This window comes from Neophocaena asiaeorientalis, unplaced genomic scaffold (assembly GCF_003031525.2).
Source record: "Neophocaena asiaeorientalis asiaeorientalis breed wild unplaced genomic scaffold, Neophocaena_asiaeorientalis_V1.1 scaffold91, whole genome shotgun sequence".
NCBI classification, from domain to species: Eukaryota; Metazoa; Chordata; class Mammalia; order Artiodactyla; family Phocoenidae; genus Neophocaena; species Neophocaena asiaeorientalis.
In genome coordinates this window covers 261,295-273,570 of record NW_020173198.1, presented here as the reverse complement: position 1 = coordinate 273,570, position 12,276 = coordinate 261,295, and the positions used below count along the sequence as shown (strand labels likewise).

Sequence of the window (12,276 nt, the reverse complement as noted above, 5' to 3'; positions counted from 1 at the left end):
TAACCCCTGGACTGCCAGGGAAGTCCCTCATCTATGATTTTTTTTTTTTTGGCGGTACGCGGGCCTCTCACTGTTGTGGCCTCTCCGGTCGCGGAGCACAGGCTCCGGACGCGCAGGCTCAACGGCCATGTCTCACGGGCCCAGCCGCTCCGCAGCACGTGGGATCCTCTCGGACCGGGGCACGAACCCGTGTCCCCTGCATCGGCAGGCAGACTGTCAACCACTGCACCACCAGGGAAGCCCCCCTCATCTATGATTTTTAAGAACTGTATGTTAATAAGGCCAGAAGGAGCTGTCAGAATGTTACTAGTGATTATCTCTGATTGGTAGTTGTCTTTCCATTTTAGTACTTTGTTGTGCATTCGGAGGTGTTTGTAATAAGTATTTTTTTTTTTATCTTTGGAAAAAATTGTTTGAAGAATGGAAAGAAAGAGAGAGAGAGAGAGAGAGAAAGAAAGAATGAGAAGGAAGGAAAGGTGTGAGGGAGGAAGAGAGAAAGAAAGAGAAAGGGAGAGGAAGTGAGGGAGGAAAGGAAGAAATAACTGAAATTGATTTACAGCTAGACAGCTGGTTGCTTTCCTGGGGCTGAATTTTCCAGAAGAGCAACCTGAGAAGTGCAATACAGTCTGAGTGGCATGTTTCTCTCTTCCTCCTCACCCACTCCTGTGTGGCTGGATCTGCAGAGCACCACAAATAGCATCTAGTCCGGTTCTTGTGTTCAGCATCCCCTTGAACAGACTTCTGCTCTAAGCGTCTATGTATTGTGACTTTTGGCTTCACCCAGAGCTTTGGATGGACTATTCCAATCTAAGCCGTGAGACTGGAGAACTATGCTGATGGGGGATTCCTTTGATGTGGAGCAGGATGGAGTGAGAGAAGGGGTAGCCAGGATCTCCTGATGTTTCTGTTAGAGCCTGAGCTCCTTCTTTTTTACAAATTTATTTGTTTATTTATTTTTTATTTTTGGTGGCGTTGGGTCTTCGTTGCTGTCCGCAGGCTTTCTCTAGTTGCGGAGAGTGGGGGCTACTCTTCGTTGCGGTGCGTGGGCTTCTCATTGCGGTGGCTTCTCTTGTGGAGCATGGGCTCTAGGCACACAGGCTTCAGTAGCTGTGGCACGTGGGCTCAGTAGTTGTGGCTCGCAGGCTCTAGAGCGCAGGCTCAGTAGTTGTGGCACACGGGCTTAGTTGCTCCGTGGCATGTGGGATCTTCCTGGACCAGGAATTGAACCCGTGTCCCTGCATTGGCAGGCGGATTCTTAACCTCGGCACCACCAGGGAAGCCCCGAGCCTGAGCTGCTTCTAGCTGAGGCTGGAACAAACCTTCAGAGCTGGTTTGAAGTGGGAGGTGGAGTGAGAGGGCCTGACTGTTATCCTCTGATGTCAGTCAGTCCTTAGATGAGGGCTGCCTGAGGTGAGGATGTGACCTTGGGTAAGGTGGCTCTCCTCAGCTGAGGCTACTATTCTTGAAGGTGGCTGAGGCTTATCCATGGGGGTCGCTCTGAGGTAATTTGTGCTTCATTCCTGAAAGGGGATCTTCATTTCTGAAGGGGGATCACAGTGACCCCCATGAATTCACAGAATAGTGTATTGATATGAAACTAGGCAAGAATTGGATGAGAAGACATAAGGGGAAGCAGTGGGAAAGGAGGCAGGAAATGGTGTCTTGTTTAAGTGGGGGCTCTTTTACCCACCACAGCACAGGCCCCAGGCCAGGCTCACTCACCTAAGAGAGAACCTGGCTTCACCCTTGACGCTGGTTCTGTCTGTCTGTCTTCTTCCGTCTTCACCCACAATCCAGGCCTACAGGTTTCTCAAACATTCTGCTCCAAGGGACCTGTGCTCAAGGGTCTTTGGTACGTTTGGGACTCCAGGTCTGTTTAGCATCTGGCCTCCCTGGGCCACTCGGAGCTACTCCCTTGGGTACACTGCTTCATCCCGGGAACACCACCAAGGCACATTACAGACACTCTTGGCTTGCAGGACCCAGGCTGAGGACTCTGTTTTTATCTGAAGAAACACTGCCTCTCCTTATCTTGCTTCTGAAAAAAAGAAAAAAAAAAGAGAAAGGAAATATATTTTATGGGATTATCCTTTTAAAAACAAAAGGCGCTGGGAGCCATGGAGATGTGATAGTTGGATCTCCCTCAAGAAAGAACGTGTCCTTCAGCTGCCAGGTGTGCAGGTAGCTGACAGCCTCCAGCTGTCTGCATCTCACGATCTGCCTCAGCTTTCACACTGAGGCCAGGGTCTTACTGGGCAGCCCCAGACCATGATACGTATGACAGGGACACTAGGACCTGGATATTTTTGCCCAACATACGATTCCTCTATGGGCTATCTTTGCTCCCTATCAAGAAAATGAAAAGATAACCCACAGAATGGAAGAAAATATTTGCAAATGTTATGTCTGATAAGTGACTTGTCTGCAGAATATATAAAGAATTCTTACAGTGCAATGATAATAAAAACAAACAAACAAATAATCCAATTAAAATATAGGCAAAAAAGGATCTGAATAGACTTTTCTCCAAGGAAGAAATACAAATGGCCCAAGGGCACGTGAAAAGATGTTCAACATCATTAGCCACCAGGGAAATGCAAATCAAAACCACAATGAGATACCACTTCATATGACCAAGATGACTAATCAGAAAAACACATGAGTGTTGATGAGGATGTGGAGAAAGTGGAAACCTCAGACACTGCAGGTGGCAGTGTGAAATGGTGCAGCTACGTGGAAAACAGTCTGGCAGGTCCTGAAATGACTGAACATAGGGTTACCATATGACCCAGCAATTCCACTCCTACATACATCCCCATGAGAAATGAAGACATATGTCCACACAAAAACTTGTACACAAATGTCACAGCAGCATTATTCACAATAGCTAAAAGGTGGAAACAACCCAAATGTCCATCAAGTGAGGAATGGATAAACAAAATGTAGCATACCCATACAATGAAATGTTATTTGGCCATAAAAAGGAATGCAGTGCTGATACGTGCTACAACATGGATAAACCTTGAAAACATTATGCTAAGTGAAAGGAGCCGGTTACAAAAGACCATATATTATATTATTCCATTTGTATGAAATGTCTATAATAGGGAAATTTATAGAGAGAGAGAGTAGATTAATGTTTGCTTAGGACTAGAGGGAGATGGAGGATGAGGGGTAATAATTAAAGGTACAGGATTTAGTTTTTGGAGGTGCTGAAGTTGTTCTAAAATCGACTATGGTGATGGTTGCGCGTATATCTGAATATACTAAAAACCATTGAATGGTATGCTTTAAATGGGTGAATTCTATGGAATGTGAATTACATCTCTATAAAGCTGTTGTTTTTTTTTTAAAGAATACAATGTGAAGAGAACTGTGGTCACAGGGGCATACATAGAGTGCTGTGACAGCAAATCTAGAAAAAACAGAAAAAAAAAAGCCAGACCACCCCAGGCTAGGATGGTCAAGGAAAGTGTTTCAGTGAGGCCCCGAAAACCTGGTGGGACTTAAGAAGAGGTGAGAGGATTCTCAGGGTGAAGACTGTAATCTGGGACCCAGGTGGGAAGCCTGAAGTGGGGAATGGAGTCCGAGTAGTTAACTTTTGTGTAGCTAGCTTGGACATGGAATACAAAAAAGGGAAGAGAGAAAAGGGAAACGGGAAAGTTCTTATTTGAGCACTACTGCTGTGAGTTGGTTTCGGATTTGTGGAATGTTTAAAGCCAGATCTTTGAGGCTTGGGTACTTGGGTGAGTTCTCCGAGGAATCCTTTTCTTCTGTCACTAGATGTGAAGCAAACACACCTCTCCTTCTAGAAAATTCTCTCCCCAAATTTTCCTCCTTAAATCCAATTGCCAACCTTTTTAGACCTTTGACGGGGCAAAGAGTTAAGACTAAAGTAACTACTTTTCAGAAACCTTATAAATTCTGTATTTGGTTTTAGCCCAGGGTTCCTCAGCCTCAGAGCCACAGACAATTTGGTTGGATAATTCTTTGCTGTGGGCACTGTCCATGCACTGTAGGATGTTTAGCAGTGTCCCTGGCCTCTACCAGCTAGGTGGTTAACACCAGTTGACAAGCAAAAAACGTATCCAGACATTTCTCACTGCCAGATGTCCCCTGGGGGTGTTGATGACAAAATCGCCCCGGGTTAAGAACCACTGACCCAGCCCCCGTGCTACTCAAAGTGTGGACCATGGACCAGTACCATGGACCAGTACCATAAGCATCTGGGAACTTGTTAGAAATGTAAATTGTCAGGCCCCCACCCTAGACCTGCGGGATCAGAATCCGCACTTGAACAAGATGTGTGATTTGTGTGCTCATTAAAACGGGAAGCCTGGTCTAGTACACAGCGGCATGCGGGATCTTAGTTCCCGGACCAGGGATCACATCCGTGCCTCCTGCAGTGGAAGTGTGGAGTCTTAACCACTGGACTGCCAGGGAAGTCCCGAAACTGACATTTTTAACATAAAAAGAAAAAAAAATATCGATACTTTACTGGCACAGTATTCTCTTGCACTGGCCCTTAACTCGGGGCTTGCATTAGAATCTCCACAACCTTCCCCAAACTACATGGGTCTAGGCCCCAGATTTCTGATTCAGTGGGTTCAGGGCCTATGACTTTTGAGACGTCTCTCCAGGTGATGTGTTCTCAGTTAAGGTCCCCTGCGCTAACTTTACTGGGTACTTAGCTGCTTCCTTCCAAATCAACTATCCAAGTTGCAGAATCTCTTGAAAGAGAATAATTGGCTACCAAGTGAGCTCTGGCCATGTTTCAGAAGCACAGGGGAAATAGGGTCATACTTGAATTCTGGAGTGGAATCTTCTCAGGCCTCCAAACCTGGGGAACTGTTGTCTCTGGGAGTCGCCAGTTGCCGAATCCCCTTCTCTTGCCTGGAGGACCCCGGGAGCTGCTCTTTCTGTCGTCACTTCCTGCATTGCACACACCCCTGCTGAAGCTCTGGCCACCAAGCTCAGGCATGGCATTCCTCCCAAGAATACCCAGGCTCTCTTAATTTCCTCTGTGTCCTCGGACAAGAGTGGCTGGAAAAAGTGACAGGGCGGGCTTTCTTGGAAAGCAGTCTGGCCTGCATCAGCATTAATGAGTAAAATGTGTTCTTATGTGGCTATTCCCCAACAGACAGCACATTCCCAAGCTATTTTAACTCATCGGTTCAGAAATTCTAGAGTCCCCATCCTCAGTCCTTGAGGTCTGGATCCTTTTTCTCCCAGAGAATCCGACCCAGACATCATTGATTAAAGGTTCTATAAGTCTCAGAGAATAGTTCCCTATCTATCATCTATCTGTGTATCTGTCATCTCTCTATCATCATCTAGATATAGATTGACAGTTGCAGAGATATTTATGTTACAGAGTGTTAAGAAATTCAACTGAGGAAATGTTAAAGATCTTATTGGCTTTATTCAATGATTCCTGAATCGGGCAGCATCCCATCTAGCAGATAGAAAGGAGCTCCCAGGAGCTGTACTGAATAAAAGACTTACTGGCAGAAGGAAGCGGGTAAGGAAGTTAAACTAGCAAAAAGTGGATTGGTTTCAGCAAGGTCACCTTTCTTTAGGGGAGAGAAGGGGTCTATCAGGCAGATTACCTCACTGACCAGGTAATTCCTCATTGACTGATTAAGATTCGATTTCCAGGAAACGCCAAAACTATAATAATTATTATTATTTTCTAATAAGTTTATAATTTATTTATTTTTGGCTGTGTTGGGTCTTCATTGCAGTGCACAGGCTTCTCATTGCGGCGGCTTTTCTTGTTGCAGAACATGGGCTCTAGGTGCGCAGGCTTCAGTAGTTGCAGCACGTGGGCTCAGTAGTTGTGGCATGCGGGCCCTAGAGCGTGCAGGCTTCAGTAGTTGCAGCACGTGGGCTCAGTAGTTGTGGCACACGGGCTTAGTTGCTCCACAGCATGTGGGATCTTCCTGGACCAGGGCTCGAACCCGTGTCCCCTGCATTGGCAGGGGGATTCTTAACCACTGCACCACCAGGGAAGTCCCCAAAACTATAATTATTAAGTCTCACTTAGGTGTCATGGGGCTTAGTATAAGTGACTCCATTTTGGGCCTGTTGTCTTGTTTTTAACAAAAATAATATAATCTTGATTTAGAAAGTTCATCCCCACTTCTGTCTCAACTGGGTTAAGTTCATGAGACCTTTGTTTCTTATCACTGACCAGCACTGTCATTTGTATAGTATTTTTCTCTTCAATTAAATATTTAAATAATGACATCAGTTGCTATCCTGAGAATGATGACAACTGGTGATGCTGAAATGGGACTCTTGGCAGCTACGCAGCACCCCCAGGAGTTAGCCTGAAATCATCCAGAGTCAGATGAGAGATAAAAGTGCAAATTCAGGCTTTGAAAAGTGCATTAGGTCTGTCCGTGTATAGTGTATGAAATGTATGAATGTGTAGACTGTTTAAGTCTTGAATTTAGCAAAGTTGAGGACTGTCTGTATATATAGGATAAACCCTTTCCCTGCAGCACCGTATCTCCAAAATTCTTCCCTCCAATCTCCTGAAAACTCAGAGCCTGACTCTCCTATCACTATAACAACCCCTGCCTCATGGTGAATAGGGTCATTATCAAGAGTGGCAGAAGTGGTGAAGACTTTTAGTATTTCTCTTGAAGTCCCATCTGGAGCTTGCATCTTATTTTGGGGGCGTCTTGATATCTTGACCTATGGGACACTTGCCAGTTGGGCCTGTAACAGCCCTCGAGTGATCATCTGGGTGATCATAGTGACAAATATGGTAATTAAATTCTAACCAAAGTTTGCCATCCACACATAAAAATAAGACAAGTGCTTAGAATAGATAAATCCTGTGTAAAAAGGAGGATAAGGGCGATCACCTCTGATTAATTATCCCAAGAGAGGCAGCAAAATTCCTGCAGAGGAAGGGAAAAGAGTGCTGGCCTGTGCTAGAGAAGGTTCTCTCTAAGGGCACCAGACTGCAGTCCAAATTGTGAGCCTGTTAAGGCCAGGTGCCGAGGCTCACTTACCTGGAATCTGTTTGAGAATACCCATTTTCAGTCTACCCAACTGCATTAGGTAGGACTCTTGGTTGTGAGTGGTAGAAACTCAAAATAGCTTAAGCCTGAAAATGAATTTATCTTTAAGGAACACTGGACCCTTGGAACCAATGGATCTCTTGGAACATGGGTGTCTTGGAACCCAGGAGCAAGAATGCAACTGGGCCTCAGAAACTATATGGAGTCGGAGACTCAAACACCACCAGCCTCTCTGTCTTGTTTCTATGCCTCTCTGAGCTTCACTCTTTTTTCTCAGCAGTGCATCTTCCTCCAATCCTTCAGTCCAGATCATCTGAAACGTGATTGTAGAGAGCTCCTAAATTTTATATTTTTACAACCTCAGACACCAACAAGAGCCTGTTTCAATTCTCTATCAGTCTCTGGTTCAAAAAATCTGGGAGAAGGCATTCATTGGATCAGCTTGAGGCAGGTGCCTTCCCTTGAGCCAATCAGCTGTTGGCAGTGGACAAGGTCACATGAAAACCTGGCAGCCTGGAAGCAGGAAGCAAGGAGCAAGGGCAGCAACTAAAAGGCGAGCAGTGCCAGCCAGTCATTCCTGTGGGGTGTCCACTGAGCCAACAATCCCACCATTTTGATGTCTTCTTTTGTATTCATTGATCTATGTCTGAGGCTGGAGAAATATGCCATGTTCATAGATTGGAAAACAATATTTTAAGGATCAGTTCTCCCCAAATTGATTTCTAGATTATACATATCCTTATCAAAATCTCAACATGTTTTTTTTCTTTTTTTGGTTATTTGTTTTGTTTCATTTTTATTTATTTTGTAAAATTTATTTATGTATTTATAATCTTTAAATGATTATATTCTATTTATTTAGGTCTTTAATTTCTCTCTCTTTTTTTTTCAAAACAGACTTTTTATTCAAGTATAGTTGATTTACAATGTTGTGTTAGTTTCAGGTTTACAGCAAAGTGATTCAGTTACACATACGTGTGTGTATATATACCCACACACACACACACACACACACGTATATATATTCTTTTTCCAACTCTTTTCCATTATAGGTTATTACAAGATACTGAATATAATTCCCTGTGCTATACAGTAGGTCCTTGTTGGTTATCTATTTTATATACAGTAGTGTATATCTGTTAATCCCAAACTCCTAATTTATCCCTCCCCCTCCCCATTTCCCCTTCGGTAACCATAAGTTTGTTTTCTATGTTCGTGAGTCTGTTTCTCAACATGTTTTTTAATAGAACTTGACAAGCTAATTCTAAATTTATATGAAAATACAAAGGGCTGAGAAGAGCCAAGATAGTGGTCTGTTCTGAAGCTCTGGTCTAGAAATGATCCACTTCTTACTCACTCAAGATGTGACATTTTAAAAAAATGTTAGAAAGAAGGAAAAACTATCAGCATACTACTCACAGTTTTCACTAAATAAAGGAAGGGAAGGTCAAAAGCAGGCTAGAGCTCCAAAGGCACAGCCAGAAGCTTGTTCACAGGCACACAGAAAGGAAGATCCAGGGGGTAAAGAAGAACAATTAAGTGAATAGCGGGGAGAAACTGTGTGCTATACAGTAGGTGCTGCCTTCCTTCCATCCTCTGACTCGCATGAGAGAGTATCGCTGGTAGCCCACCCTAACTGGAACATACTGGAAAGGGAATTTTGGAGTCTGTAAATCAGCCTAGCCAGCTCGCCACTTCACACGTCCCCTGCACTGATGTGAGTGCCGGTTTTGATAGATAATGCCAGGATATAGTCATCAGTCTCACCTTATCCGGCACATCATTGCCAACGGCTGACCCCCAGCTTCTGGCTGTGCCTCCTGTGATCAGGCTCTTTCCCCTCCAAGTGGCCCTGCCCACCTTGTCCTTTGAGCCAACCTCAAATCCAGCATGTGCGTGTGTTCAGGCCTCTCTGGCTGTTCAAGGCCCAACTGGTCCCTTTGCTCAGACTCCTGCATCTCACACCCCAGAACTCTGAGCCCCTCCACAGCAGTGCAGAGATTTGCTCTTTGGGGAATGGGGTTCACCCCTGCCCACAAATGTTTCACTTAATCAAGGATTTGTTGTTTTAAAAATGACTTTGCTGGTGACTTTATTTGCATTAAGGGCCTTCACATTCCCCTGCTGCCTGTGGCCTAGAATTGCTGACTTCAGCCCTTCTGGGAGCCCTGGGCATGGAAAAGCCCTGCAGATTCTGCATCCGTATTATGCTCTTTGTGTGTGTGTGTGTGTGTGTGTGTGTGTGTGTAAATATTTTATCTGAGTGTAAACAAGGTGTGGGCTTGCTGCCTTGTTCACTGCTGTGTTTCCAGTGCCTGCACAGGGCCTGGCACGTGGTGGGCACTCAATAAACATGTGTCAAATGAATGAATACAGCATACATGCAGATTTCTGTACAAGGACCTGGGTACAATGTGTAAACATCTCTGTGTAGATATGTTATTTTGTGCATGTGCGTGTGTGTGTGTGTGTGTGTGTGTGTATGTGTGGCAGGGGGAGGACAGAAATACTTGGGTAGGCCCCAAATAGCCATCAGGGACTATTTAATTAATTAGTTAATTAATTAATTAATTAATTAATTTTTTTTTTTTTTGCGGTAGGCGGGCCTCTCACCGCTGTGGCCTCTCCCGGTGCGGAGCACAGGCTCCGGACGCGCAGGCCCAGCAGCCATGGCCCACGGGCCCAGCCGCTCCGCGGCATGTGGGATCCTCCCGGACCGGGGCACGAACCCGTGTCCCCTGCATCGGCAGGCGGACTCTCAACCACTGCGCCACCAGGGAAGCCCAGGGACTATTTTAATTACCCCTAATCATCAGTATAGAATTTGTTAGAGAAATATGTGGAAAACTAACATATACACGAGAGCATACATGAATTCCTTCCATGGCAAGTTGACTGGTGGCCCCCAAAAGATATGTACTAACTCCCAGAAACTGTGAGTGTGACCTTATGTGGAAAAAGGCTCTTTGCTGATGTAAATAAGTTAAGGATCTCACTATGAGATCATCTGGGATTGTCTAGATGTCCCTAGGATCCTGCCTCAAATCCAATGACAAGTTTTCTTATAAGAGAGAGGAAGAGGAGGCCATGTGACCACAGTGGCAGAAACTGGAGGATACGGCCAAGGAAGCCAAGGATTGCTAGCAGCCACTAGAAGCTGGAAGACGCGAGGAAAGATTCTCCCCTGGAGCCTGCAGAAAGAGCCCGGCCCTGCTGACGCCTCGATTTCAGACTTCTGACCTTCAGAACCGTAAGAGAATAGATTCCTTTTGTGTTAAGTCCCCCATTTGTAGTCATTCGTTACGGCAGCCACAGAAAATGAATACACCTTCTGTCCAGCACACAAGAACTCGTGGCCAGTTTGTCCCAGGCTGTGTGTGTCCTGTGGGTGTGCACCCCTTACTTTCCACCGTGACTGCCAGCCCAGGGTTGTGTACAACAGCAGAGCAGATATTTGTAAGGAGTGGAGCAAACAGGCAGGGGGCTGTGAGGGAGCCTGGCTGGGAAGGCCAGGCCAGGCCCAGAGGTCTGGAACCCTTCAGATTCGCTGGGGGCCCCCTGGAAATATTCTGGAAATAATGCTTCTAAGGCATTCCCCCCTCCACCCCACTGAGCACTAGGGGCCACCAGGGAATAAGGAGGAAAGGATGGTCTTCCTGCTTCCTGCAGACTGGCTCCTCTCCAGGTCATGATTCTGGTGAAGGGGCCAGTACCCTTGAGGCTGCCCTGAGGTGCCTGGTGTGGTGTGACTGCCACGCACACCTCAGTGAGCTGCAGCTCAGCTCCCAGCATTAGCACTCAGACTGCCTGCCCTGCTGTCCACACAGTTTCCTGTCCCCAGTGCTTTTCCTTCTCTGCCCATCCCGGTTCTGTGATGTCCAGAGCCTCAGCTCCGGGCCGCCGGCCAGCTCCACTTTCCTTGAATGATTGGCAGGCACATCAGAGCCAGGCAAGAATCATCATGAGACAGGGAGCAGGATATTTTCACAGTCTCTGAAATGCTAAGTCATTTCAGCAGATTGCTTATAATTACAAAAGGAAAAACTGTAACTTCTCAGTGGAGAAACCCGGCAGATACCACCTTAACCAGATCATCAAAGTCAACGTCACCAATAATGGGACAAACTGACCTCGTGTGTGCCTCCTGCTGCCATGTGCTGTGAAAGGCACAGCCTCACTCTCGGGGCCTTCCTGCCCCCCCAAATGCATAACCTGAGACAGCAAAGTCAAGTCAAAGGCTATTTTACAAATAACTAATATGCCTTAAGAATGAAAGAGGGAGAAACTGTTCGATACTGTAAGAGACTAAAGTGATACAACTAAATGCAACACATAGATGATGTGAATCAAAAATGTCACCTGCCCTATCACTAAACAAAGGATGCTGCAGCCATCAAGCCATCACATTACAGGCACCCCCAAGGGTGAGCCCTGTGGGAACTCAGGATGGGAAAGAACTGGATACTGGCCCTGGATAAAGGCGCCTATCAAAGGAATGATTTCAGTGAGCCCAGACTCTTGCATCTTCCCATATGTAGAAAAGCACTAAATTCATTACCTTCAGATGTCTGGTTGTTTTCTTTAATTAACAGGTTTTTTGTTTTTTTTTTTTTGAGTGTGGAAAGCGAGATTTATTAAGTACACCGCAAGGGAACAGCCGGCAAGACCAGGAGGGTCTGCCAACAGTAATCTTTTGATATGCCAGCTACCAGGTCTTTGTTGCTAAACGCCTGTATACCCTGGATCCTCCCTGACCTCTTTGGAGCTGTCCCTCAGAGCCATCTGCGAGGCTACTCCCAGGCTTGAGTGCTCAGAAAGTCCTCCGAGGGACTTTCCTGGCGGTCCAGTAGCTAAGACTCCGCACTCCCAATGCAGGGGGCCTGGGTTCAATCCCTGGTCAGGGAACTAGATCCCACAGGCCGCAACTAAAAGATCCTGCATGCTGCGATGAAGACCCAGCACAGCCAAATAAATAAATAAATATTAAATAAAAAAAAGTCCTCCAAATAAAACATAATTCTCATCGTTTAGGTTGTACATGTTTTTCAGTAGACAATGAGAACGAAAAAAATGGTTGTGAAGGACATAATTGGGACAATTGGGGAAATTTGAATAGGGACTGTATATGTAGATAGTAAATAGCATCATATGAATGTTAAATTTCCTTCATTGGATCATAGTACAAGAGAATGTCCTTATATTTAGGAGGTACCAGTGAAGTATTTAGGGGTAAAGCGACACA

The 12,276-nt window shown here is 45.5% G+C and overlaps 1 protein-coding gene across 1 annotated transcript in view; it reads left to right on the top strand.

Moving 5' to 3' along the window:
* CRCP (CGRP receptor component) overlaps positions 1 to 11,795 on the top strand; it is a 95,145-nt gene extending 83,350 nt beyond the window's left edge. Inside the window, exon 7 of the transcript XR_003003193.1 lies at positions 10,104 to 11,795. The gene's annotated coding sequence lies outside the window, so the exon portion shown is untranslated. The remainder of the gene's footprint in view (positions 1 to 10,103) is intronic.
* Positions 11,796 to 12,276: the final 481 nt, after the last annotated feature.